Source organism: Gossypium hirsutum, chromosome A08 (genome assembly GCF_007990345.1).
Source record: "Gossypium hirsutum isolate 1008001.06 chromosome A08, Gossypium_hirsutum_v2.1, whole genome shotgun sequence".
In the NCBI taxonomy this organism is placed as follows: domain Eukaryota; kingdom Viridiplantae; phylum Streptophyta; class Magnoliopsida; order Malvales; family Malvaceae; genus Gossypium; species Gossypium hirsutum.
Genome location: NC_053431.1, coordinates 95,469,102 through 95,481,333, shown reverse-complemented (window position 1 = coordinate 95,481,333; position 12,232 = coordinate 95,469,102). Strand labels below are relative to the sequence as shown.

General features: G+C 35.8%; 1 non-coding gene across 1 annotated transcript; it reads left to right on the top strand.

The window, feature by feature from the left end:
- The first annotated feature begins 10,708 nt into the window (after nt 1-10,708).
- TRNAT-UGU (transfer RNA threonine (anticodon UGU)) lies at nt 10,709-10,781 on the top strand. The gene has a single exon. It is a non-coding gene; the product is annotated as a tRNA-Thr (tRNA).
- The last annotated feature ends 1,451 nt before the right edge of the window (nt 10,782-12,232 follow it).

The following is a 12,232-nucleotide window of genomic DNA, read 5'->3' as shown; positions in this document are numbered from 1 at the left end:
CCAATTGTTTTTCGCTTACTAAGCTCTTTATAGCTTACTCTGTGTGTTTACTGTTTGGTTTACAATTATCGTAGCTACTGAAGGCTCGGGGATGTTGAGGATCGTCACCACACTATCGAACTCATTTTGGTACTTTTGAAAGTGTACATATTTTAAAGTATAGCATGTATAGGCTAGAAGGTCTATGTATATAAGTTTTGATGTGTATATTTTATGCCATGAGAGTTGGCTAACAAATGAAATGTTGTATATAATTTTGGTATTTGGTTGATGGTGCCAAATGGTGTATGGCTATAGTGTTTATGAGCTAATATGTTTTTGTCATAATGAAGCATGTTATGAGTATGGAATTAGTTGAAAATTTTAGGTACAAATGTTGTTTATTATTGCTTGTAGGATTGGACCCAAAAAGGGGTGGCAAATTGGCTTAAATCAAGCTTGCATGGTGCCACATGGTCAGGGGACATGGGCGTGTCATGTGGCGTGGGCTAAAGTCAATAGCTAGCCAAGTATCACGCGGCCATAGCACACGGGCGTGCCTATTGGCCGTGGGTGAAAGTCAGTATGGTTACCCTATTTTGGCACGGCTGGTTCACATGGGTGTGTCTGATGCCCGTGTGAGGCACACGGCCTGGTTACACGGGTGTGTGACCTCAATAGAATTGAAAAATTTTCTATGATCTGAATTTTATGAATGTGTTCAGTTTAGCTCTAATTCTTTTTAAACTGTTTTTAAACGTATATTTTAGGTCTCGTAGACCATCTTATGAGATGATTGCTTATAAAATGATATTAAATAATATATGTGATTCTGAATTGGTTTGAAATGTTTTGTCTGTCTGGTAATGCCTCGTAACCCTAATCTGATGTCGATTAAGGGTTAAAGGTGTTACAGAGTATCCGATAAAGTTCCAAATGGTTCAATGGTGAAAGTATGATTTCAAGTTAACAAGGAAAGTATAACCGTGTTGTGAGTGGTACATGTACGTATATGGTATGTATGAACTGTGAGCTCGATATATGCTAGATGAGGTGTATTAAATATTGATGAGTAAGTTATGCTTAGGCCACTTGTGTATTATGATACTTGTTGATGAATGGTAAAGTTATGTTGTATATTTATTTATGTGCAACTTACTAAGCTTTATGCTTACTCCCTCACCTTTTTCATTTTCTTATAGTGTCGCCTATCTAGCTTAAGGATCAACGGAAGTCAGAGATATCGATCACACTATCAATCGAAGCTTTCAGTATAGTTTGATTTATATTTTTGAGTATGGCATGTATAGGGAACTAGACTTTTGTTTTGTGTCATTGAGAGTTGGTAAAATGTATTGGCTTGGACTGGAAACCCTTCATTTTATATTAATCCTTGAATGATGGCTATTATTCATTTTTATTTATAGGCAAAGATGTTATTTTCATGGATGAGGAAAATACACTAATGAAATGTTGTTTATTGTGGCTGATTTGGATGCATGAGATAGCCTCGTATTGGTTTTGGTTGCTTATGTGTAAGTTGTGTATATAAGGGTGGCAATGTGGCTTGGTAAATAGTCTTATATTGTCCATACGGGTAGACACACGGGCGTGTGTCTAGACTGTATGTAAAACACGGCTTGCCCTACGGGCGTCTGGTCCGGCCATGTGTCCCCTACACGTAAAGACTTCAAGTCAATATGCATGATAATAAACACATGGGCAGAGACACGACCGTGTGTCTCAGCCGTGTGATGGACACAACCTAGCACACGTGCGTGTACCTTGGTCGTGTGACATTTTGGGGATGCTGACGTTAGAAACACAATGTCCATGTTTTTACACACGAGCATGTCATGGCCGTGTGAAGGACGCGGGCCAGGCACACGGGCGTGTGCTAGGCCATGTGATAACCCCTATAGGTGTGCATTTAAGATTATTTCCACACGAGTGGAGGACACGGGCGTGTCCCTGTATTGCTTGGGCCATTTGAGCCACACAGGCCATCACACGACCATGTTGAAATGGCCACACGGGCGTGTGCCTTGTTTCAAAGTCAAGTTTTCTATAAATGGTTTAAGGACCCAGGTTGATCCCGTATAGTTTTCAATGGTCGATTTAGGGCTCGTGGGCCCATAATAAGAAGTTTTAAGTAGAAATTGAAAAAGTTCTAATTTGGATCAAGTCTCGGTGACTTGGGGAATGTTGTGTGCATGAGATCGAGTTAAGTAATGCCTCATATTCTGCTCCTACGTGGGTTATAGGTATGGGGTGTTACAACCCCAATTATTGGTGCATGCATGCAAATGTACTTAGACTTTAATGTGGTTATGGTTGCTTATGGTTAATGAGTGTGATGGATGGCATGTATGCTTGGTGTATGAAATATGAATTAATGTGCATGACAATAAAGGTGATGCAAGCGTATAACTTAAAAATAGGTTAGTAGAGATGATAGACAAATATGAAATTGGTGTGGAATGCCATATAAATGCATGATAGCTTGAATAGGTGATATGTGGACATTACCAAGTCATAATTTAACCATAAATGTGGATGCTAGAGTATTCAAATGTGCCATGTTTCATAACATGAAGTGAGTGTAAGTATGTGAGTGTTTAAGGGTGGAAAATAACTTGGAAAATAGCCTAGACATTGTCAACATGATTAGGCACATGGGCATGTGTCTAGGCCGTGTGTGATACATGGTACGCCCCATGGGCGTGTGATCTAACCATATATCCCCTGCACCCTAATTAATGCAAATAGAATGCCCAGTAGTAAACACATAGGCAGAGAAACAGCCGTGTGTCTCAGCCATGTGGAGGACATAGCCTCAGGATATAGGCGTGTGCCCAGGCCGTGTGAAGTCTGCACTTAATTTCAAGAATTTAATTCACCATACAGCCTAAGCACACGGGCGTGAGACGTGGCCATGTGACCTTATTTTTTTGATGACGTCATAGTCAGAGAGTTACACGGGCTAAGGACACAGGCGTGTGTGACCACACGGCCTACCCACACGGGCGTGTGACACTCCAAAGTATGAGAATCTTTTAAGTGTTGTAAAAGTTCGGAAAGTTTTCGGTTTAGTCCAAAACCACTCCCAACGTATGTTTTGGGCCTCGTAAGCCTTTATAAGGGAAAATTTGCATGTGATTGAAAAGTTTTAAATTTGGATGAAATTTTATGGCTCAGCATTGTATGTTAGTTTACATTAAGTCCGGTAATGCCTCAAACCCTGTCCCGGCGTCGATATGGGTAAGGGGTGTTACATGTAACCATTGACTCAACACCCATCATGAACATGCTCTAATTTGTGAGTCATCTTGGGAAAATCTCTCTGAAAGTCATAAATGACTAGTTTTCCTTAACAGGAAATCCCATCTAGTGAACCCACATGACAATGTTTACCTTGGGGTGTTGATCTGCAGTAATTCAGTGCAGCAGATTAAACTAGTTTTCACATTTAAGGAGCTTGAATACAAGTATTTTTTGTGATATTTTACTTAATTTTTCTTAGTTTTATTTATATTCAATAAAATGTGCAAATTGAGTCTTTTATTTACCTTAGGGGCTGAATGAGGCCTAAGTGACACATCCCATATTGTTATTATTAGTGGCACAAGTTTGAGAACAAGGAAGTGTTTGGTCTAATAGTTTAAATGCTAATTAACTATCGTAGTGGTCCTAAGTTCAAGCCTTCATGTTCACATTCTTTTTATTAAACTTTTACACATTTTTCCTATGTGCTTTACGAGTTGTCGTCCACCCCATAGTCACTATATTTAGGAGGATTCCTTTCCTCCATTAAGAGTCAAACTTACTTTAAGTTGAGGGTGCATGATCCTCCTTTTCACTCTATGTCTCCCTCCCTTACCAAAAGCTCTAATCATTGCCATAGAAGAGATTCATTGAACTTAGACCTAGTTTACCTATCTATTCCCACTCTCTCAACCTCATATTTCCATCTCCTCCTCCTTCTCCTCCAAATTTTTTTTTCTCCCCATTTTCACTTATTTTCTCTCTTATCTAGCCACCACTTTTCTCTTTTCATTTCTTTTGCTCCCTTTCACCATCATGACCAACTTGAGCACCTCCTAGCACCGTGTATTTTTGGCACCACCACACCGCCCTTTTCCTTTTTCCATCTCCAACCCCTGTTGAACCGCCACCGTCGTCGCCACCAGACCACCTCTGTCGTCGCTGGTGGTTGAATTTATTATTTTTGTCATCCTCGTTTCATTGTCAACATTTTATTTTGATTAATCTTATATCCTCTTACTTTAATGATCCTTTTAGATCACCCATGTAACACCCCTAACTCGTAACCGTCGTCGGAATAGGTTAAGAGGCATTACCAGACTTATAATAACATTCAGAACAATCATTATCAAATAATCATATCATTACAGTAAATGTCATCCATTCACATTCAATAAGAACTTGAATCGAGCATACAAAGCCTAACTCATGTATTCAGGACCAATCTGATAACATATAAAAGTTTTGAAAACTTAAAAAATTTTCAAATTTTAAAAGGTCACAGGCCCATGTGAACAGGTCGTGTGCCTCACACGGCCTTAGACATGCCCGTATGTCTAAGCCGTGGCAAAAAAGGGCATACATACTGACTTATCCACACGGACACAAGACACACCATTGTTCCAGGCCGTGTGAAAATTAAGGAGGCCTGTGTGTCAGCCCGTGTGTCACACACGACCAGTAGACACGCTCGTGTGTCTAGGCCGTGTGTCACACATGACCAGTAGACACGCCCGTGTGTCCAGGCCGTGTCAAAACTGGAGGGCATACTGACTTTAATTCGTAAGGTACCCTAGGGGACACACGACCATGTAACATGACCGTGTGTCACATACGACTGAGACACACGCCCGTGTCTCTGCCCATGTGGACAAAAATAGACCTTTTGAATAGCCAATTTGCCACCCCAATTTGGGTCAACCTACAAGCATCAAACCAAGCATATATGCACAACCATTTCAACCAATATCTATACCAAACCATACATAATTCATGCTATAACATTACCAATCATTTCAAATCTCAATTTATAAATAAATTCATACCAAAAATTAAACTAAAATCATACCTAAACATATGATCAATACATCATTCAATCAAATGCTCAAAACTTACCAAAACTTCTCAACATTGACCATTTCTTTTGGCCATCCAAAACATACCACAATTTCACATTAGCATCACATATCATATACCATTATCAAACTATAATTTCAAACACAAACTAGCCATATCACATGGCTAAATATATACATCACAAAACATAATCCCACAACTTATAGCTTATACATGCCATACTTTAATATATACATTTTCAAAGTACCAAATAAGGTTCGATGTTGTAGTGACGATCCTTGATGATCCCCGAGCTCACAGTAGCTTCGATATCTATAAAACAAAGCAAACACATACAAAGTAAGCTTTCAAAAGCTTAATAAGCCTTATACAATTAAACTTATCATTTAAATCATATAAACATCATCAAATTATTTATACTTTGGAGCCAAATACCAACACAAACCTCATATTCATATACTTGGATCATAAATCATCATTTGCACATATACTTACCTTTCATTTTCAAATATAGTACACAATTTGAATGTACCTGAATCGGATACATATTCACTTATTCATTCATTTTCTCAGAATACCCATTGAACTGTTCGAAAATGTAAGGATACGCGGATAGCTCAGAGAACATATACAATGCCAACGTCCCAGACGTGGTCTTACATGTAATCAAACATCGATACCACTGTCCCAGACAGGGTCTTACACAAAATCAGATACGATGCTGATGTCCCAGACATGGTCTTACATGTAAAACAGAATTCGATGCCAACGTCCCAGACATGGTCTTACCTGAAATCACATAACGAAATCCTATGTCATGACATATGTATCCTAACTATTCCTAGGGTTCGTACGGGGCTTTTCAGACATCGAAACTTTATCGATACTTTCTCGAATAGCACATATTGAGCTTGAATATTCATTCATCACAGTTCATTATCATATGAAAAATAATAATTCAATTCAAATACATTTATTGTATATTGACTTACCTCGTACGGATTCAGATGAATGAAATCGGTTACTCGACAACTTTCGACTTTCCACGATCTAACTCTATTTTCTTTAATTCTTGATCTATATAAATTCAAATTTAACTTATTCAATGACAAATTCATTCAAAACAATTCATAGATACATATTAAGGGCAATTTGGAAACTAGCCCTTACATTTTCACATTTTGACACTTTAGTCCCTAATTCACAAAATCACAAAATACACATAATTTTCATATACTTATGCTTTTCCAAATATTCATAGCTCTTGTTCAAGTCCACACATTTCATTTATTTCACATTTTAGTTCCTCAATTTACAAATTTCACAATTTAGCCCATTTTATTCAAAATCATCAAAAATCCTAAGACAAAACATATAAAACCAACATCAAACTTTCATATTTCATCATATAACAACATAAAACTCATGAATTTATCCATGGAACATTTCAAGTTCATCATCAAAATCAGAAATTGAGGCATGGGCTTAGTAAAACACAAAGTAACGATCACAAAAACATAGAAATTATAAAAAACGAAACAAAAATGAACCTCCAATTGAGCTTTAGTATGGCCGAACCCTAGCTAACTCTTTTCTTTTCTTTTACTTTGTATTTTCGGTTGTGGATGAACACAAAATGGCCAAATTTTATGTTCTATTTACTTATTATTAACTTAAAAAACTAAATTCCAATTTTGCCCTTAATGAAATAATAATAATAAAGACTTATAATGGTTGTCCTTAAATGTCCATTAATCATGTTAATGGTCCAATTGCAATTTGAGGACCCTTGCTTTCGAAAGCCAAATCAAATAGGTACTTTAACAAACAGAAGGCTACTTTTAATTTTAACGCGATTAGGTCCTTTTTCAAAATTAAGCATACAAACATTCAAATTTTTAGACAAAACTTTCACATATGCTAATTCACACATCATAAGCATGGAAAATAATATTTAACTATTTTTCTAACTTGGATATGTGATCCCAAAACTACTGTTCTGACTATGGTCAAAACCAGACTGTTACAGCCCAACTCTCTAATCTAGTGTCTATTTTGGTCCATCTCCTACCTTGATTTGATCAAGTGTGTAAGTGTGGATTACGTGATCGTCCATTTTCCCTCTTAAGTGTTTTCCTCTCTTGGCCGAATGGTATAGGGGCCATACGAATTATTTTCACTCATTTATTTATTTATTATTTATTTATGAGTAACTCTATCCCTTTACCTCTTGAAGGTCCAAATGAAAATCATAGGGGAATCCTTAATTTCACATCAGAAATCACCAAATCGAGTGTACAAAATTGTGATTTATAGTGATGCATCGTTGAACAGATTGGGTTGTGTTTAAATGTAAGAGGGCAAAGTGATAGTGTATTCTTCTAGACAGTTAAAACCATACGAGAAGAATTATCTGATGCATGATTTAGAGCATGCAGCGATTGTGTCTGCGTTGAAGATTTGGCGACACCAATTGTACGAAGAAAAATGTCACATCTTCACGGATCATAAAAGTCTAAAATGCTTGATGTCATAGAAAGATTTAAATTTGAGACAGTGCAAATGGCTCGAGTTATTAAAATACTATGATTTGATCATTGATTATCATCTAGGAAAAGCTAATGTAGTTGCTGATGCTATGAGTAGAAAGTCTTTATTTGTTTTACGAGCTTTGAACACGTGATTGACGTTGATTGATGATGGTTTGATCTTAGCTAAGTTAAAAGCTAGACCGATTTTTTACAACAGATTCACGAACCTCTTAAATGGAATGATGTGTTGATAACTAAACAAAAACGGATTGAGTCGACTCTTGATTTAAATTTTCAGATTGGATACGATGATAGTTTATACTTCAAAGGCAGAATTTGTGTTCCGAGAAATTCAGATCTCGTTCAGAAGATTTTACAAGAAGCTTATAATAGTCTCTTGTCTATTCATCCTAGTAGCAATAAAATGTACGGTGATTTGAAACAAAAGTACTGGTGGCCAAGTATGAAACGAGAGATCTTAAAGTTCGTATCTAAATATTTAATGTGTCAGCAAGTTAAAGCCGAACATTAGGTACCTCCTGGATTGTTACAACCAATGATGATTCTAGAATGGAAGTGAGAATGTGTCTCTTTGGATTTTGTATCGGGATTAACACTATCTTCGAGGAAGAAAGATGCAGTTTGGGTCATTGTAGATTGTTTGACAAAGTCTGCGCATTTCATTCTAGTGTGTACAAATTATACACTCGAGAGATTAGCAAAGTTATATGATGTTGAGATTGTTAGATTGCACGGGGTGCCAGTTTCTATTATATTATTTCTGATAGAGATTCGTGGTTTACACCTTGATTCTAGAGCAAGTTACATAAGGCTCTAGGTACTCATTTGTATTTTAGCACCGCATTTCATCCCTAAACAGATGGTCAATCCAAGTGAGTACTTCAGATACACGAGGATATGCTTCGATGTTGTGTTTTATACTTTAAAGGTAATTGGGAGAGATTTCTACCATTGGTTGAATTCGCATACAACAATAGTTACCAATCGAGTATAAAAATGGCACAGTACAAAGCTTTGTATGGTCAAAAGTGTCGAACTCCACTGTATTAGACTGAGCTCAAGGAGAAAAAACTTCACGGGCTTGAGTTTGATAAAAGAAACCAAATATAAGGTTAAAGTAATTCAAGACAATTTGAAAGCAACTTCAGATCAATAGAAATATCATGTAGATTTAAAATAAAAAGACATTGAATTTCAAGTCAGCAACAAACTGTTCTTGAAAGTCTTGCCCTAGAAGAAAGTTCTTCAATTCAGTCGTAAAGGAAAGCTAAGTTCGTGTTTTATCGAGTCATATAAGATCACTAAAATAATCAGGCCAGTAGAAAAGATCATATGAAAAATGTAAACGATTCTTTCGTTTCCTTGGGTCACTAGCCATCCGCCGGGAGTTTCGGGGTTAATACCGATATTTTAGCATTAAATCCAATAAATCTAAGTGTAGTCCTTGTTGTATTGATCTTTTTTGGAAAGGGAGTGTGTGCTAGTTGTTTATTTCAAGAATAGGCTGGATTCACCCAGTTGTACTTTTTTTCATTATAACTAGGAAAGAAAAGAGTACATGATCCCGTGAATTACTTCTAAATAAATTTTTAAAATCATATTATAGAACCATAGCATTTCGTGATTCATTGGTACATCGATTTTGATTCTTTATTAACCAATAATATGGGACCATTAACATGGTTAAGGCCAAACCCATTTGAAGTTCAGATGCAGTAGGGTACTCTTTCTACTACTATGTTACTAAATACAGAAATATTTTCAAAACAAAAATATTTTTTCGATATAAAACACTCATGTCATTAAAACGATTTGAGCCCCTTTTTCCAATGCTGAATCGATGACCTATGTATAAAGGGAGAAGAATTCTTTGAATTTGAAGAAAAAAGAGAAACAACTTTGCTAAAAAATTACAATTATACATTATACAATTCTAAGAACAATTAGAATTCCAAATTATATTTAAATTTTTTATTTTTTATTTATTTATTATACTTTTTAATAAGTTGAATTAATCAAATTCAATTTTTCTCGTTCTATCTCAGAGTATCCATCACTTGAAACTGATCCACCTCCATTTCTACTTTCCGTAAGCGGGCTTGGGACTTTTCTAGCCGTTCAATAGCCCCCGCGTAGTTCTTTTGAATTTCGAATAGTATTCAAGATCCTCTCTTTTCGATTATCTAATAAATCACTCAATGAAAGTAGATTATCTTTCCATTCATTTTTTTTATTTCAAAAATTCCATGATCCCTTCCCGCCAAACATGAACCTTTCGATTCATTTGGCTCTCACACTCAATTATTTCTTATTTATTAGGAATTAATTCACAATATCTTTTTTTTCTAATGTAATGAGCTTACCCTCTCCCTCTCGTCTCTATTCATATTCCAAAATATCAAAACTGATTACTAATCCAAGACCAGAATATTTGGAGGATTCTTCTGACCAAAAATCTTTTTATGCATTTATATATTTTATGATTATATAAATGAAATGATACATTATAAGTCTAGATAATTAGAATGAAACTTTTTTTTAGACTCTAATTATCTCTATTTAGAACTCTAAATTAAATAGAAATAAATTTAATCTATATTAAATCTATTAAATCGATCGATTAAATGAAATCTATATAAAAAAATTTATATAATTTAGATGTAAAATATACTAAAATATAAAATAAACTAGAAAATAAAAATGGAGTCAGTAATATTAGTAATATTATATTAATATAACTATTATATTACTATATTAATATAAAAGAAATATAACTAAGATATAAAAAAAGATATTAAATATATAGATAAATAATAAATATATATAAAAAAATTTAAATCGAATTATTATATTCTTAATTATTAGATTCCATCAACATTAGCTTGAATATTAGATTGAATCTGGCATTAAAAATTAGAAAAAATTCTAGTTTTTCTAAATTCAAGTCTATAATTCATATTAATAATTCATATTAATTATGAATAACTAATAGATAGTTAATAGATAAGATCCTAATAGTTTGCTAAATCCTTATGGATACCATTTCTATTATTTGAGCTCGCTTAGCTCAGAGGTTAGAGCATCGCATTTGTAATGCGATGGTCATCGGTTCGATTCCGATAGCCGACTTTCCCTATTTGTTTGCTTTTTGCCTTTTTTACATAATTTAGAATTTTTTTTTTGAAATCAAAGAACCAACAGTGAAAAAGCTATTTCCCCTTTTCTTTCCAATTCTTTCCAAAGGTCAACAATCTGTTTATTATCTCGTCGAAACTTCCAATTAGGGATCAATTTGAGGAGTTAGATCTTTCCAGAATAAATCAAGGAAAAAAAAAGTAAACTTTGAGGCAAGTGGGCTATTTCTTTGCAAAATTGTGCTCAATTCCATATGTGGCAATTCCGCCAATATCTCTTCGTTAGTTGGGGAAAGAATCCACACGAATCGGATTTTTTGAGGAACATATCGAGAGAGAATTGGATTTGGTTAGACAATGTATGGTTGGTAAACAGGGATCGATTTTTTAGCAAGGTACGGAATGTATCGTCAAATATTCAATATGATTCCACAAGATCTAGTTTCCTTCAAGTAGCAGATTCTCGCTAATTGAAAGGATCTTTTCATCAATCCAGAGATTGTTTCGATTCCATTAGTAATAAGGATTCGAAATATCACACATTGATCAATCAAAACGAGATTCAGCAACTAAAAGAAAGATCGATTCTTTAGGATCCTGCCTTTATTCAAACGGAACGAACAGAGATAGAATCAGACCGATTCCCTAAGTGCCTTTCTGGATATTCTTCAATGTCTTGATTATTTACGGAACGTGAGAAGCGGATGAATAATTGTAACACCCCTCACCTGTACCCGACACCGAGATAGGGTTCGAGGCATTACCAGGACTTTACATTTTGAAACGTACCAAATTGGGTCACCAAGTTTTCCTCAAACTTTAAGCTTTTTATCCATGAACAACTCGTCCCTTATATAGGACTTTGAGGCCTATAACATACCTAGAGGCAGTGCGGGACAAATTTGGGTACGTTTGATAAACCTTAGGCTCCTTAGGAAATTTTTCCTTATCATAAAGTGTCACACGTGCCGTGTGGACTCACGCGCCCGTGAGACTTGTGGCACGGCCATGCCCTTTAGCCGTGGGCAACACTGACTTATCAACATGGCCATGGCACACACTCGTGCTGCCTACCTGTGGACAACACTGTCTTTTTAACACGGCCATGGTGCATGCCCTTGTGGCTTGCCCGTGTACAATTTTGAGCTAAAATTTTAAGTTCAGGGGACACACGGCCATAGTACACGCCCATGAGAGGGAACTGTGTGTCACACGCAGCTAGACACACGCCCGTGTGTCTAACCATGTGGACTCTAATAGGCTATTTTCCAAGCCTTTAGTCACCCCTTTCTACTACTTGTGCTTAGTAGTTACCAAATTCAAAGTAATACACAATTATACACTTGTAAATAATCTTGATTAAAATAGATGTATGGAAACCTCATATTATTGGTCTCATAAATGATAGGTTATTTCCCATTTAGTGTTTACGGGTTCCCATGTCAC